General features: G+C 35.0%; 1 pseudogene; it reads right to left on the reverse strand.

Moving 5' to 3' along the window:
• Positions 1-9,270: 9,270 nt before the first annotated feature.
• Positions 9,271-10,537, reverse strand: LOC127227322 (alpha-enolase-like; annotated as a pseudogene).
• Between the last annotated feature and the right edge of the window lie 6,510 nt (positions 10,538-17,047).

A 17,047-nucleotide genomic window follows, 5' to 3' on the forward strand; every position in this document is an offset into this window, starting at 1 on the left:
GTAGACATTCAGCAGCCTACATAATTTGTTGACTTTGTAACACAGAACTTTGTAAATCCCAGAGGTTATTTCTTATTATCATTGCAGCACTGTCTTTTCTCTTGGCCAATTTCCTAGGAGTTTCCCCTGGGGAACTGTTGAAACTAGCCTGCTTGAACTTTTTCTGTGATGTGTTTGACAGAAAACAACTTTTGTCTTTCAAAGGAAGGTAAACAATAGCTGAGGGAGTGAACCTACTTCCAGTCTCATTACTATGCATACAATGGATTGAAAGAATGACCTAGGAGGTCTTACGATTGCTCATATTTTTAATACAAGGCGCCTTCATTTTATTTATTTTTTTTTACAAAGTTTAATGACTTGGGATTTCATTTACACCAAATAATGAGAGCCTGTTCAAGACTGTAAATTGTGTCTTGGGTGTTGCCATGCACCACTGCACTTGATAGATAATTTATTCAGAGTCCTGGAAGAGAGCTTTTTAAAAATAACTGACACTGAGGATGCCAATAAGCACTGATGCCATGTGTATGCCAGCTGCGCAATCATTAGTAGGTTGAAACACCCTACAGTGCAACAGCTTCAAACTGATTTGAGAAGGGTTACATTATAGCCAAAACATAAATTAATTCAAGAATCTGACCCACTTACAGTTCTCTCTCTCTCTGTTATGACTTTAAAATTCTTTTAGAAATTTAGGTTGCAGAATGCAGTATTTGAAAAATATTCATTTATATTTTTAAATGATAATCACTAATGCTTTTGTTTTTCACAAACAAAACGTTAACATCCCAAACACATTTTTTTAGTTAACTAGTAAGTATAAGTTCTTTTTTAAATTTGACTATACCTTTTCAGACTGTGTATTGTAGGATGCCAAGCTTGTATGTTGTTATAGAACTGTTTTATGTTGTGAGAGGCATGAATACACATGCTATTTCAATTTTATCTCATATAATTATAATACTTAACCCATTTTATACGTCTATAAGGCACAGGACAAGCACTGAAGGGTAATATTCCAAAGGGGTAGCTGGCCAAAGAGGAAATGTTTCTTTGGTAGCTAGAGAGTGTCTTTTTTTCAGGATATGCTATCCAGCTAGTAGATAAAATGTAGGCTTTACAATATCAAAGGTTTTCTGGCAAATAATTTTAAAAATACTTTTCTACCTTTTAGTCTTCTTTCTATTTTCATAGAAAAATAATATTTTATTGTATGGTTCTATATGATGAAGAAATAAAATGAAACACCAAGGCTGAGAAAAGGGAAAAGCATATTCCCACAAACTGGATTGGAACCCTTTTGTTTCTTCATGAGGAAATGTACTTGAAAAGCAGCTATGGTATTGAGTGTTATGCATTTGTTTTTTTGTTTTTGTTTTTGCAATTAAGCTCAGATCCATTCTGTTCTTTGCAAATTCCTTTAAAAAATATCCAAATAAGCAAATAATAAAGTCAAGACTCCTATTTTTGGAACCAAAATATTATCAACTAATGTAACCAGTTTCACTGTTAATAGTGCAACAATTAGCATTTCATTATATTAAATGCCTTCTTAAAACATTCCGTAAAAGCATAAGTCATTAAAGTTCTCTGATTGCACTCCTGAATTTTAGCACAAAAAAATAAAAACAACAACAAAAAACACTTCTGTTCTTTTAAAGCAGTTTTGAATTAAAATATGCCTACTTTATATGTTTTAGTTTTTGTTACCAACAATATCAGGGTTGAAGTGCCTGAATAAAAAATAAGCTTCCTTTAACAATGACTAAGAACACATTTCTTTTTCCTTCCTTCTTTCCTTCTCCTTACCCCCCACCTTCTTTCTTTCTCTCTTTCTCTCTCTTTCTTTCTCTCTCTGTCTCTCTCTCTCTCTCTTTCTTTCCTTCTTCTTTCCTGTCATACTTTTTAACACAAGACCCTCAGAGCCACCGAAACCATTTAAAGGTGTGGCGCAGACACCACTCACCTTAGATTAGTGAGTGCTGTTTCTATTCCAATATTATTCTCCAATACTGGTATCACTGACTGGGTATAATTGCCTGGGTAGCTGGAGAAAGGGAGAAAGAGATCACTTTGCCCTCACTCAGCTATGTGTACTTATAAAATACAGGTACTGAGAAGTACATGGCATTTCATACAGAAATAAGATGGTAGAAGAAATCTTACAATCGATCTTACAATTCTTACAATTGAAATAGTGTAATTATGATGAGGTCCATTTTAAAATATCTTCCACTCTTAGCATATGTTTTAAATTAGTTAAAAGAATTGCTCTTCACTTTCTATTTTTATATATTTGAAAATGTAACTGCCGAAGTAAGGGAATGTAAGCAGTCTTAACAGATTCAATGGTTGCTAAAAATCTTGTTTTTTTTTTTAATTATTGAAACATAATACATGCTAAAATAAAAATAATATCACTAATATATAGTAATTTTTGTATGGAATAAATTTGGGAGTAAAGCTTTTTTCTTAGCAAATATAAAATGGGATAGGAATGCACAAGAGAACTTATGAAATTTGAAAGAAAATTGTGGAAGGAACTGTGTAAAACAAATCATACAAATGGGAAAAAATAATGACCTTAGCATTCAGAACCCTGAAATTGCAATGTGACTACTGTTTTCTAGGTCATCTGGTATTTGATAACAACTATGATAAATACTAAAGTAACAATTTGAGAAGAATCTAGAGTTAGACCATGGCGCAGGGGGACAAAAGCAGTACTGACACCACTTCTCTATAATAATCCACGTTTTTTTCTTTTTAGTTTTTATTGATCTGTGGGTTTCAAATTATGCACTCTGATCCTACTTCTCTCCTCATCTCCTCCCTTCTGCCCTCTTTCCTTGTAACCTCCCCACCCCACCCCCACCCATCAGAAGTAAATGTAAAAGTGATTCCAAAACATAAACACAACAAGCAATACAAAACAAAACTAAAACTTAATATGAAGAAAAATTATCTTGCCGTGGAAACTGTAGTATGACCATGGAGACACAGTATATATGCTTTGGTCTCTTTATCTTTACTTGCAAGTGTTTTGGGCTGGAGAGATAGCTTAGAGGTAAGAGCACTGGCAGGAAATATATTTAAATCTTTCTTATTTTGGAAGGTATAAGTAGGCATTTGATACATAATGATCCTTGGGTTAAAAGCTGTGGCAAACTTACTCCACTTTGCATTTAGTGATGTGCCTTAAATATTAGTAGCTAGTCTTTGGAGAAAGTATAAATATATTTTCAAATGCAACAGAAAACCAAACACTTTTTTATCTCAAATATTTGTGAATTTTAATTGCTCCCAGTAATATGGATGATTATGAGGACCCAACCCTACACAAAGAACTACAGGGAACAGAGGACTGCTCGTAGCAGGAAAAAAAAAATGTCTTTCTTGAAAAGAGCACACTAATTAATTGTGTAGAAACAAATGATCAGGTCTGAAGACAGACTTAGCGAGTTATGTAGACATATATGTATGTGTATACATGCACATGGTATGCATTCAGTAACAATTAATCCAAAAAAGCATGAACTTGAAAAAGAACAAGGGAGATATATATTAAGGTTTGGAGGGAGGAAAGGCAAGGAAGAAATACCATAGTTATATTATAAAATTAACTTTTTTCAAAATAAAATGAAAGTTTGCAAACAGAAATAATGTGTATAAAGTACACATTAGCAAGAATTTCTTATATTATGTCATTATATAAAAAACCATATTTCCTTTATAATTTTCTTGAAAGAAATACTATGCAGTCAAGATACATGATTGTTTATTAAGTGGCTCTTTTCATTGTAAAGAATCTTGTGTCTATTGTCCATCTAGACCAACTTTAAAATACTGAATTTATATATCAAATGTTTTTAACTGTCAGTATGATTGAATTTGCTCATGCCAGTAACATTGTTAATTCCTTTTCAAGTAAGTCAACTTGGTTAAACATGAGAATACATTCCCTAGACTCTTTTCCCTCACAGTGCTCCAATTTAGGCTTGATCATAACAGGCTTTCTCAGAAATCTCCACATGGGGTTTGCAGGGAAGGCTGTGAATCTACCCAGCCACTACATGAGATGTTGCATTGCCTGTTATCATTAACATGTTCACAACAGTTTATGATCCCTCCCTAATTATTTATTGTAAATCCACTGAAGCCAAAGTAAGCCCCCTCCTCACCCCCAACACACATCAGCTGTCTGATGGGCTCTTTTCAAGGTCGAATTTCATGACCCATTTCATCTATGGAACAAGATTGGTCCTGAAGTTCATGGGGAGGTGATTCCGTGAGAGTCGGCCTTTTTTTTTTTTTTGCTTTTGTTCTTTACTCAATGTTATACACAGATTTAGATTAGAATATCCATGGACTAAATTAGGCATCACTTCTACTGATTTCATCCTGTCCATGAAGTCCACAGTTTTTCTGTACTCAATAAGAGACACTGAATAATCTTTAATATTTACCCTTTCTTTAAAAAAAGAAAGTTCCTTGTTACAGAGGAGAACATGTTCCCTTCAAATTACATTTCCCCCAGATGTGCAAGCTGTGAGCTCTCAGCTGCTGTCAACTGCCTGTTATTGATCCACTCCACCATCACAGATTCTAGCTTTGTGGGACCATAAGCCAAATTAAATTCTTTTATTTTATATATGAATAAAGAACAAACCACATTCAGAAAGCTCAGTATGGGTCCTGAACGCACAGTTCATACAGATGAATCAAGGCAGTGCATGTGATAGACCATATTTACCAATGTAACTTATATACACTTGAACTTAATTTTCTAGCTGTGGTCTTTACTGAGCGTGACCTTATATATTTCACTGTCCAGTTTATGCTTTACTCTTGATATCAAATGACCATGAGAAGCCGAGTTGAAGATTACTTTCTCATTTCCTCTTTAATCAAAAATCAAACAAGTAACTTCTCATGAGTGTCCTCAGTCCTATCACCTAAATATTAGTATAGTTAGCTAAATTAGCAAATTCTATAAGACCACCCCTAAAACACTGTTCCTCTTTCTCATTTGCTTAGGTTAGTCTCAGAAGAGCTATTACTTGAACTTCTCATAATGGGTCCCTTCTTCATATTTACCATATTCTGATCCACTCCTTAATTGCATATTCAATAGTTTGAGCAATCAATAAATGTCATACCATATTATTTTATAAGTATACTAATAATTTCCTAATGGTGTACACACACAGTTATATATACCACTAGTATGTATTAATGCATGTATGTATGTATATATATACATATATATATGTGTGCATTTTCATGGGTATATGTATGTAGGTATGTATGTATGCATGTATGATTGTATATAAGTGAGTGTATTCATGTGTATGTACATGTGTATTTATGTATGTATGTATGTATGTAAACACTAGGTCATTTTTTTTTTACTTATTGTGTCTGCTACATTCCACCTTCACCTGTATTTTGTAATAAAGATATGTCAGTCTTCTTTATCTTCTCTAAGTCCTCTGAATTGTTTCCTTTTGAGTTCTCTGTATTTTCGTTTCTTTGTTGAGATGGATTTAACCATACTTTTCTTAAGTCTTATCTTGGTCTTATATGTTCTCAACCTTTAGCTTACTTATTCTCTCTTCATACAAGAGAGGCTTTGCAAACTCATGATCCACTTGTTGACCATTTCACCATTATTTTTCTCACTGTGCCTTTAAAATACCTCCCAAGAAAACCCATTCAGCTACTCATATGAAATATACATGACAATATTTCAATTATGCCAGAGATTTGGGTCTTTAGGTACCAGCAAGCATGCTGCCTCTTCCAAGTTTCTCCAGTTTGCCCATGAGCTCATGGTTTCTATTTTTTAATATTTATTCCTCATATTGTATCCCTCAACGATGAAGTGTCGAACATCTCCTCTTACAAATATTGCTGTGTTTACTTTCTATGGTTATGTTTACCTCATTCAGTCTCAACAACATAAGCTCTAGAACACAAAGATTACCAAAGTATTTTTGCTGTTGTTGTTAATTAAATACATCTACTAGTTGGCAGTTAATATTCTCACAATCATGTCAAATTATAATTTTTTATTATAAAGACAATAATTAAATTATTTCTTATCCTTATAAGAACCTGGCATAACAACCTTGAGGAAAAACATGCATCTCAATTATTCTGATATATATATATATATATATATATATATATATATATATATGCACACACATACACACACACACACACACACACACACACACACACATATATATATATATATATATATATATATATATATATATATATAGCAAAGCTTCTCAAAACTTCTGTATAGTCATGAAGGAACAAGCCACATAAATAAAATTATTTAACATTAATATTTTGGTTTGTTTGGTTTTGCTTTTTGCCAGTAGGTTATAGGATATGGAGTAAAGTGTGAGTGTTTCTTAGCCATTTGTTATCTATGTGGGATTAGGCATTCTGAAGAGCAACAGCAAACAACTTGGTAAATTTGAATAAGTCACATGTTAAACAATTAGGTATCATGGACAGTTTGGAGAAATTGTTGGAGTCACACCATAAGGACATGGCCGTTGGCTGGCTGAGGGTCACATTCTGAGGAGAAAATGAATACAGGTGAACGTGTGTAAGCGCCACACATTATGACACAGAATTGAAACTCCAGAGCAGTGATACATAGAGTGTTCATATGCTAATTAGTTTCCAAGCTATATTTGTCTCCAATTTCTGCTTTTGAATAGATGAAATAATGGCTCTTTTTTTTCTTTTCAACACCAGTCTGTCTTCAAGTGCCTTTGTATTGTATGATATCTTCCTTTTGACTAAGATGTTTGAATAGATAAGTTAATTGTTTATTCTTATTAGTTTTCTATTTTCCCAGGATGCTTTTATACTGCTCATGCAAATGATTGACTTGGATAATAATATGTGTGTCTAAGTGCTTCTCTTTGAGAAAGGACATCGATAATTTTAAAGATTTTATTTTAGATTGTCTTTTAATTTTATCTCAGATACCTTTTTTATGGATAATTAGCTCTGCCACTACTGAACAAAAGAGGAATGAATTTATACTAAGCATATGACACTAACAACATATACTTACATAAAGTATTTTTAGTTTGGAATTTAGTTTTCCATCACAATTTTCATTTTTTTGGAGACTTAATACCCTATTCTATTCATTTATCAATCTGTCCACACAATTATTCCTTCACTTCTTTTTGGAGATTACTTAGATCAGACACTGATTTGCCCTGAAGATATCAAAGCTGAGTAATGTTCAGTCGTTTTACTTAAGAGATCAATGATGAGAGAAATGTGAAACATAAAGGGATAAATTAAGCACAATGTAATCATTGTTACTGTTTATACACACAGACCTTCACATAGTTTTTAATTAAAGCTTATAAAACAAGCTAAAGTTAATAAATAAAGTGAATTTGATGTTAGATGTTAACTGAATACCTGCATGAATAAAACCCATATGTAATTAAGAAATAAAACATTATTGAGCTATGTTTGTTAAAACAGATATTAACATTTATTAGCAAAAAGAAATAGATTATATTACTCCGTGTCATTTTAAGGGTTCAAAGATATGTTTTACAATCTAAAACCATTACAATGAGACAGAGAAAGGGAAAATTAGTCTAGAGGAGAGAAAGATATTGAAGAAATTTGATCCAAATGTCTATTAAAATGGCAATGCAACTGAATATAGATGAATTCTATCAGCCCTAAGAAAATGATCGCTTTCCAGCTTAATTTACTTTGGCTAACATGTGCATGCATGCCATGAGAATATAATCTAAACACCTTATTAGAATATGTATCTCTTTTCTGCAGCTTGCTTTATCATTCCAACAGATATGAAATGCTTCCAGGAATAATTTGAGGAGAAATATGTTTTGTTAGCATGTTCCCAAGGAAACTGAAGGAAAAAATGCATTTACCAAAGTACTTCGAATATAATTTCTTTAAAAAAAAAACCATTATGTTCATATTAAGGATACACATACTGATCATTTACTTTGCCAATTGTGTTTTTGGATTGTCTGTGATTAAAGCAAATTAAATGGCACTTGCAGCATTCAGAAGCAAAATAGAAAATCTATATTCAAATTAACTTTTTTGTATTGTTACTTTAGAATTATTAATGAGAAATTGAAGGATTAAGGTTCTTTATCTCTGATGCTGTATTCAAAATTTAAAAATTACTTTAATATTATTTAAAGTGAAAAACGCTGAAAAGCACAGTTTGATCATATTATGTATTAAGAAAACTCAACTTCACAAAGGACAGCATAAGGGTTCTCTATTTCAGGAAGGATATAAGCTACTGATTTCCTAGCACTGCTTTGAATATGTCATGCATTCTTGACATACATGCTGGTGGAAACTTCCATGACATTGATACATTGTCATGTGTTGGGATCAGGAAACCTTGAATGTCATCCAACAGTCCTCTTCTGTTTGTGCATTTTGTTGTTGTTGTTGTTGTCTTACTGTATTTCCCAACCAGTTCAGAAGAATGAACACCCTACAGATACCTTTTTATGTTACACCAACTTAAAATTACTTCTATACGAACGACATCCTTTAGCTCTTTTTTGAGACAGCTCATTTATATAGCCTTTAAATCTTAATAAATATATAGATCTATCATTGATATACTCTGTTAGGGAGAGTAGGGAAGATAAAGAAACAGTTGTATGTGACATTTGGTCCAGTGTGTTCACTTGATCTCTGGAACCATTATAATTTTCAGAGGAAGAGTCCTCTATCCACAGATTGCTATGAATTGTTATATATGTATAATCTGATGCATATTACTCAAGAATATCCTTTTCTTATTTAATAATATATCATAGATCTGTTTTCAAATTATAAAGATTTAATCTAAGACTGTATCATTTATGAAGAGAAAAATCTAACATCTTTGTCTCTTTTTTTTTTTCCTTACAAGGAGGCTTTTGTTTTGTATGTAGAGCTGCTGGGGTGGGGGTTTTGCTTGTAGCCACCCTGGATTACACTGGGCTCCAGACACTAGCTTGGAAGTAAGGTAACAGAAACAATGACTCAGCCAATCACGTAATTACAAAGCTGGGGTTTCCAGCAGGGTTCCAGGTGGTCAGGTGTGCTTCAAGGATGTCTAAGGAAGCGGTGGCATGGGACCGACAAGCACTGGGCTGGCCTTGTGCCGCCATGATGACATCAGGGACACGGTCTAGGCAGCTGGTGTTTCCAGGGATCTCAACCCACACTTTACTTGGCCAGGGCCAAGCATCTGCCAGCAAACTTGGCCTTGCTGCCCAGCTCTTGTTCGAAACTAAGGATCTGATTGTACTTGGCCAGATGCTCAGATCAGCAAGGGCACCATTCTTGATATGCCCAGTGCAGAACCCCACCACCAGGTCAGCGATGAAAGTATCCTGTCTCTCCAGAGAGATGGGACTCCATGACACCCCAGCCATGGACTGGGCCAGCTTACACGCCTACAGAGACTTGGTCACAGAGCCAATCTGGTTGACTTTGAGCAGGAGGCAGTTGCTGGACTTCTCACTGACATCCGTGTCAATCCTCTTGGGGTTGGTTACTGTGAGATCATCCCCAACCACCTTGATGCCTGCACTAGTGGTGAGCTTCTGCTAGGCTTCCCAGTCGTCCTGGTCAAAGCAGTCCTTGATGGACACCACTGGATAATCCCGGATAAAGGACTTATACAGGTCAGCCAGCTGGTCAGGTGTGATGGACCTGCTAGAGTCATCTGGAGACTTTAAGTCCATATCATACTTGCCAGACCTGAAGAACTCATAGGTAGCCATGTCCATGCTGACAACGGCCTGGTCCGTATAGCTGGCATTCCCAATGTCGTTCTTCAGCAGCTCCAGAGCTTCTTTGTTCTCCAGGATTTTGGGCACAAACCTGCCCTCGTCACCCACATTGGTGGCATCCTTCCCAAATTTCTTCAGGTTGTGGTAAACCTCTGCCCTAATGTGCATGGCTTCCCGGAAGCTGGACGCCCCCAAGGGAAGATTCATGAACTCTGCATGGACAGCTTGTTGCCAGCAAGAGAACCACCGTTGATCACATTGAAAGTTGGGATGGGCAGGATGACTTCAGGGTTGCCAGGCAAGTCATCGATGTGACAGTAAAAGGGTACACTTTCCTGTGGCACCAGCTTTGCAGACAGCCAGGGATACTCCCAGGATGGCATTTACACCAAATTTCGATTTATTTTCATTGCCATCCATCTCAATCATCAGCTTGTCGATCTTCTCCTGCTCCACACGCTCAGTTTCTTGCTAACCAGAGCAGATGCGATAGTTTTATTGGTGTTCCCAAAAGCCTTTGAGACACCCTTCCCCATGTAGCGAGTCTTGCTGTCATGGAGTTCCCGGGCCTTGTAGATGCCAGTGGAGGCACAGCTGGGCACAGCAGCTCGGAAGAGACTTTTTGAGGTGTAGAGATCAACAGTGGGGTTTCCATGGGAGTCAAAGATCTCTCAGGCGTGGATCTTGAGAATAGCCATTGCAAGTTTCTGGCAGTCAGGTGGCCTTGCAGGCAAAGAGCAGAGGTTTCTGCAAACACGCTGGAGAGCATTTAGGAGCGAGGTGCGCACGACCCTGTTCCTGAGCTCAGTTGTCTTTTGTGCTGTCTTTTATTTCTTGCTGAGTTATAACAGTTCTTTACAGGTTAAAGGAGTTAAAAAAAAAAATCTGTCTCACCTTCTGCAAATATTTCTACTAATTTGTAATTTAATGATTCAATTATTGTCCTGTGCTTCAAGTTGTATTTAAAATGTACTCCAGTCTCTTCCTTTCTTTCATATGTCTTTGGTACCATTTTCACATATTCACTGTTCGATCAAGGACAAGCTAGTATTTAAGCACAAGGATTCCATGCTTGCAATTATGGGTATTTTCAGAGATCATTGTTAGTGAATGTTCTGTTATTTGATAATTGATCATAAAGGACTTCCTTTTCTTTCTCCTTCTTTCCCTTGTTTCTGTGAGCAACCATTCATTACATTTTACGTATTAAAATTGGTGAGTCTTCCCTACACTTAATACAAATTATACTCTACCTATTCTCTACCTTTAATGCAAATTAAAGATTCAGGTTAGAGAGTAGCTTCCCTGAATGATGCCTTTGAGTTTGGTGCTTCTACTGTAGACACCCGGGTCTGGCTGCCTATTCTGGAATGGCAGGCCGGTCCCCATTCCTCCTGGCCCTGGCATCGGGGAGAGATTAGGCTTTTAGTCCCTCTGTTTCTGCTTTCAGACATGGAAAATAAAATACTTCTTTCCTTATATCACTCTAACCACTGAAACGTCAAACATGTTAAATATCCTGAATGACACAACATACAAGATAATGGCTGGCATGCAAATGCAATTTTATCATTTTTCTGTGCTCTCAATGTTCATTTAGCCTGTATCACATGACCTCTCTCAGTACAGACATCAACCATACCCCATACTTCACAAAGTACCTGAACTTGAACTTGCTTTGGGATTGTTATTTTTACAACTTCTTTCTTTCTTTCTTTCTTTCTTTCTTTCTTTCTTTTTTTTTTTTTTTTTTTTTGTACTTCCGAAGTTTTTTTTTTGCAGGAATTGGTGACTGCATTTCACAATTATTTCTCTTCTTTCTTAACTCTTACCCAGACCATAGAATTTAAGGTTTTAAATATTCTTGGTTCTTCATGTTCAACATGAACTCTCAAACTTCAGATTTTAACACACATAAATATGGATTTTGCCACCTCAACCATGGGCATGGTGGAGCTCTCTGACAGGCCTCCATAGACAATATTTTTTCATGGTATATTTTAATTGGTATTTCCTAAAAAAGTCTTCCTTGCTAATTTTTCACCAATTAGGACTGTCTCAGTTCATCAGAGTTAATGGTCAGTTCATAAATGCTCAAAAAGTGAGGGCTTTCCATCATTCTAGAGACAAATCTCAATCCCCAAAGGTTTATTTGAACAGATTGGAGGATGTGGCTCAGCTATTCAACGCTTCCCTAGCAAGCAAGAAGTCCTGGTTCTGTCTCCAGCACATCATAATCCCAGATACATTGACACATGTGTGTAATGTTAGCACTTACATGTGGATTAAACTTTCGAAATAAATATTTGCTACAAAGGAAGGCCAAGTAGAACTGCGGTTGCTGGAGACCTTGCCTCAAAAGGAAAAGGGATCAGGAAAGGAAAGAAATGAACGCGTGCTTATATATTCTCCAGCGGCTGGGAGGGCAAGCTGATTCTAGTTCAGAAGACTTCCTATTGCTCCTCTATTTCACAGATGTTTGAGGGCTTGGAAACTTAGCTTTGCAAGATTAATCATTGCTACAAGAGCATATAGAGAGAAAGGGTGTCTGCAGTGAAGAAGGCCTGTCTGGGATTATCTGTTTAAAGGGACAAAACAAAACAAACAAACAAACAAACAAAAACCCAACTTCATTGTAGAAATTTCACTACAAATAAAACACTCAATTATTTTCCCATGTGTTCTATAAAATCGGTTTACACAGGTTGCCTTCTTAGGGTCCTAATATGTTAATGAATTTATGAACATAAAAATGTCATTATTTTGCCGGGCGGTGGTGGCGTACACCTTAGTCCCAGCACTCAGGAGGCAGAGGAACTACAAAAGCTAGTTCTAGGAAGCCTCCTAAGACAAAGACAAATGCTGTCTAGAAAACAAAATGTCAGTTTTATTTTTGCTTAAGTTTTAATCTTTGTTAAAAAAGGTGTGATTTTTATAATTCACAAGTGTAATAAGAAGGCAAGGTTAATTCTTCATTGAGGTTAGTACATTAAACAAAATTAAAAGTCTATCTTAGAATGCAAGTCAATACATCACATTGTTGTTGCACATTTTAATCTTATGCTCTATATTTATGCACTGATATTGTCACAATTTAAATTTATTCTTCTGTTTGACAACTGGTACATCAACCCCAGACAATTTCAGCCCTACATCATTTGAGGACCAGAGGCATAATTGTATAATTACATTTTAATGTGAATTAATTAGCTCTAGTTTCCCAACTGTAAATATCTCCTTATATACTTTCCATTGTCTCTCCAATGAAGGAGCCTGCAGATGATATTTCTTCACTGGGTTTCTATCTATTAGGTTCTGGCTGGAGTGTGGTTGGATTGAGAAAGAATTCTGCACAGAGGATGCACTTGTCCTCTCTCTCTGCTGTCATTGTCCTGGCAATTATCCCTTTTCATGGCAAGAATAGTTTCTCCCAGTGCACTGTTTCTCCTGTGTCTGACAGAGACAATGTTCTTGCATTTGGAGAAGTTCCATGAACAGCAGCACAGCACTCACAAAGCAGTTTGCTTTCCTGTTCTGATCCTTTTCCTCCAACATGTGAGACACTAGCACACGCAAAACTTTCTTACCATCCTCAGAAGCACACACTGTAGTCTGCTAAAATTAGTGTCTGGTCTCCAGGCTTCTAGGTTCGTAAAACATAAACTTAACCTTTTAGTTCTTTTATTTTTTTAAGATTTATATAACCACATCTTTTCTTTTGTCCCTCTTCTTCCTCCAAATCCTGGCATGTACCCCTCTTTGCTTGCTTTCAAATTCAGGGTCTGTTTTTGTTAATCATTGTTATATACATACATACATACATACATACATACATACATACATACATATATGCACATTGTACTTAAATACATAAATAATCCAGCTCAGTCTGTATAATTTTTTGCTCCTATATGTGCCCAGATATATGAGGGATACTTTTGGACTATTTATTTTTCTCTTCATATCTCCATCCTTTATAAACTGATAGCTGTTATTTCACTCTATGAATTGAAATAAGTATTCAGTGGTTCACTGAATGCTGAGGTCCTTCTATAAATATCTTCAGATAAACGAATGATCTATGAATAGTAAACACTTTTGTATAGCTTTTACCTATTATTTTAAAATTATGTAATACCCTATGCATCTATATATTACATCAAAAATTTTATGTATATTCTTTCAAGAATGGAAACAACCCATTCATCAATAATGTTTCTAAAATTAAAAGCCTCAGATTTAATTTATTCTTTTGTTACACCTTATTTTCTGTGGTGACATGAAAAAACAAGTCACATTCTCAGTGTATTTTACTAATTAATAATAGTTTTCATCCCATTAACAAAAGAAAGTGGACTTTCAAAAGCAAATCAGCATAATGGGAGAAAATAAGCAAAACTTCATACAGATTACAAAAAGAGTATACAATAATCTGTGCAAGGAAGTGCTTGATTCCCCAAGATACCATCATCTCTGGATCTTAAAACCATGAAGTGAAAGGTGCACAAATCAAAATAAAATGCTTTCTTTTGTCAATTCAGGTGTGGTCTGAGAGAAAGATACAGATTTGTGAACATGTAATTCAAACAAATGTGAAAGTAACGGGGTGCGTTTCTTGTTTATTCCTTTTCTGATCTTTCTGACCCCTCTCCTGTCAAGTTCCTGAGTTGATCTCTGCATCGTGTCTAATTGTGGGTTTTTGAGATTGTCTCTATTTGCTGTAAAGAGAGGCTTCATGAAGGACTGGTAGTAGCTGCAATTGTAACTGGGTAATAAGGAAAAGGGTACCAAGGAAATGTGCTCTCCAGCAAAGTCTTCTGTGAAGCAGTCTTTCTTAGAAACAGCGGTGGTGGAACAAAACCAGCGACAGGCAGAAAAACCCTACTCCTACAGAACAATATCAATATCAATGGAGATGTTAACTTGGAGGGATACAATTTTGTGGAATCCCACCCATAGGCAAAGAAATATAGGCAATTAATGACAGTGGATCCCTAATGATTCCTGATCCAGAGATCACCTCAGGTCTTCAGATATATGCACAACTTCATTTGCTCATTGAGCCATCCCTTATGCCATATTAGTTCAGTTTAAAAGAGTTTTGAATCTTAATCATTTTAATTATCAAGCTTATCTCTGAAGTTTCTTGTTTTGTTAAAGTAAAAGTGTTTCTGCAGCAATATCCTAACTCTTTAAAGACCATTCTATCATGGGACTTTTTAATTGATTTATATCATAATTACATAATTCACATTTTATTTTATAATTACATGTTGTTTGTTAAGTTGAAAATATATATAATAATGACACTTCCAGTTAATCTTCTGAAAAATTGTCAGGAGATCTTATGTTTTTAAGTACAGTGATAAACTCATATGAATGTTAAAATTTTATTGCTTTGTAACTCTCATAGGTGATAGAGTATCAACTAAATGAGTTAGACATTATAAGGCAAAAGTATGCTTGTTTAACAAGCCCTCTGATTATTCATTTTCATAACACCTGGGTGATATTTCTGTGCCTCTTTGCTGTATTTCTTACACTGTGATGAATTCCTACCAAACTGAAACCAAGTATTACTTCTCTGATTTTTGTCTTCATATAAAAGTTGCCATCATATAAAAATATTCTATTAATTTTTTAATCATCATATAAAAGTTGCTGGTGGATACTGGAGGATGTGGAAATAGCTAGTAGATAATTTAATTTTTACTGTATTAACATTGGATTTAGTATTATTAACATTGATGTTGGCCTTACTACTTGAATATGTTTTTATTTAAGATGTGACTGAGGAAATAGAAGTCAGTATACTTTTGGTACAGAGACACTTAATGTAAGATATAAGAGGCATCTGCGTCTATTATTTGACTGGAGAAAAAATGCAAGGATGTCTAAGTACCAAGTTGAGTGGCTTCTGCTGTGAAATATGTCTGCTCTCTCCTGCAGAAGAGGACATAATGTTCATAGGACTCTCTTGCTTGCTGTTAGTCATTGGCAGTGATAACAGTCTAGTCCTGAGAAGAATGACTTTGCTTTATCATCTCATAGTTGTATGTAATTTCTGATTGACAACATCTAAATTGGAAGCATAGAGCAAAAGGACTCTTATAAACACGGTGCTAATGCTTCCCTGCAATAAATGGGAACAAAATACATAGTGAGCATCAAGTAGTAAATAGAAAATGTGAACGAGCTGTCAAACATCAGTTCAAGACAATTCTGTTTTCCTTGTAAAATGATAATATAATAAATGATGTTATTTCTGATTTGTTTTAAATATATAGCAGGACTCCCTTGTGTATCTACCTCTTAAAGATAAGTAAAAAGCAAAGTAACACATGCATTGTTTACTTTTTAGGCAAGCTTACCTGTGTGTATTGTATAGCTATATTTCTTCATTTATTTATATATAATTGACATGATAGTGTTACTAGTGAATTTTATTGTAATGCACAGTGGGGAAAATACATGCTGGTCATTTCCTTGTTGAAGCCAAATATTATGTTTACCTAATAAAAAATAAGTCTTCATTGACTTTAGTTAAATATAAATTCTCCTTAAAATTTTTTAATAACTAGAAAAATATATTCTTCTGAAAATAAGATATTATCGAGATACCAAAAAGCATAGTGAAAGGTATAGTCATTTACTGCTTTATTTTAATGTATAAGAATTTATTTTAATGATGTTAATTTAAAATATTTCAGTCTTACAGATAATGAAGTTTTGATATTTGGAAATGATTATATTTCTGTAAATAACTTTTGGGCAGAAGCTGTCAATACAACAGTGTATGTTTGTTTACAGTAAATTAATATTTTATAGAGTATAAAAATGCTAAAAAATGGTCCTTTGGAATCTTTTTTTTTTTTTTTTTTTTTTTTTTTTTTTTTTTTTGGCCAAATTGTGTGATTGGAAGTGGAAAGGTCAATATTTACTAACTTTTTGAGAATTTTTTCAACTCATGTACACTGTACTTATATCACTTTTTTATTTAATTTATAAGTTTACATGTCGATCCCAGTTCCCTTTCCCTCCCTCCCGCCTTCCCTCCCTTCCTCACTTTTACCCTCTCACATGCACACTGACCACCCTCCCCTCCCATCCCCCACCCCAATTCCATTTGTAGGGCAATGCCATCCAGGTGGGGTCATGTAGTTCTGACAGGTCATTTGAAGTAGGGACTAGGGCTTCTCTCCTGTCTC

This window comes from Phodopus roborovskii, unplaced genomic scaffold (assembly GCF_943737965.1).
Source record: "Phodopus roborovskii unplaced genomic scaffold, PHOROB, whole genome shotgun sequence".
NCBI lineage: Eukaryota > Metazoa > Chordata > Mammalia > Rodentia > Cricetidae > Phodopus > Phodopus roborovskii.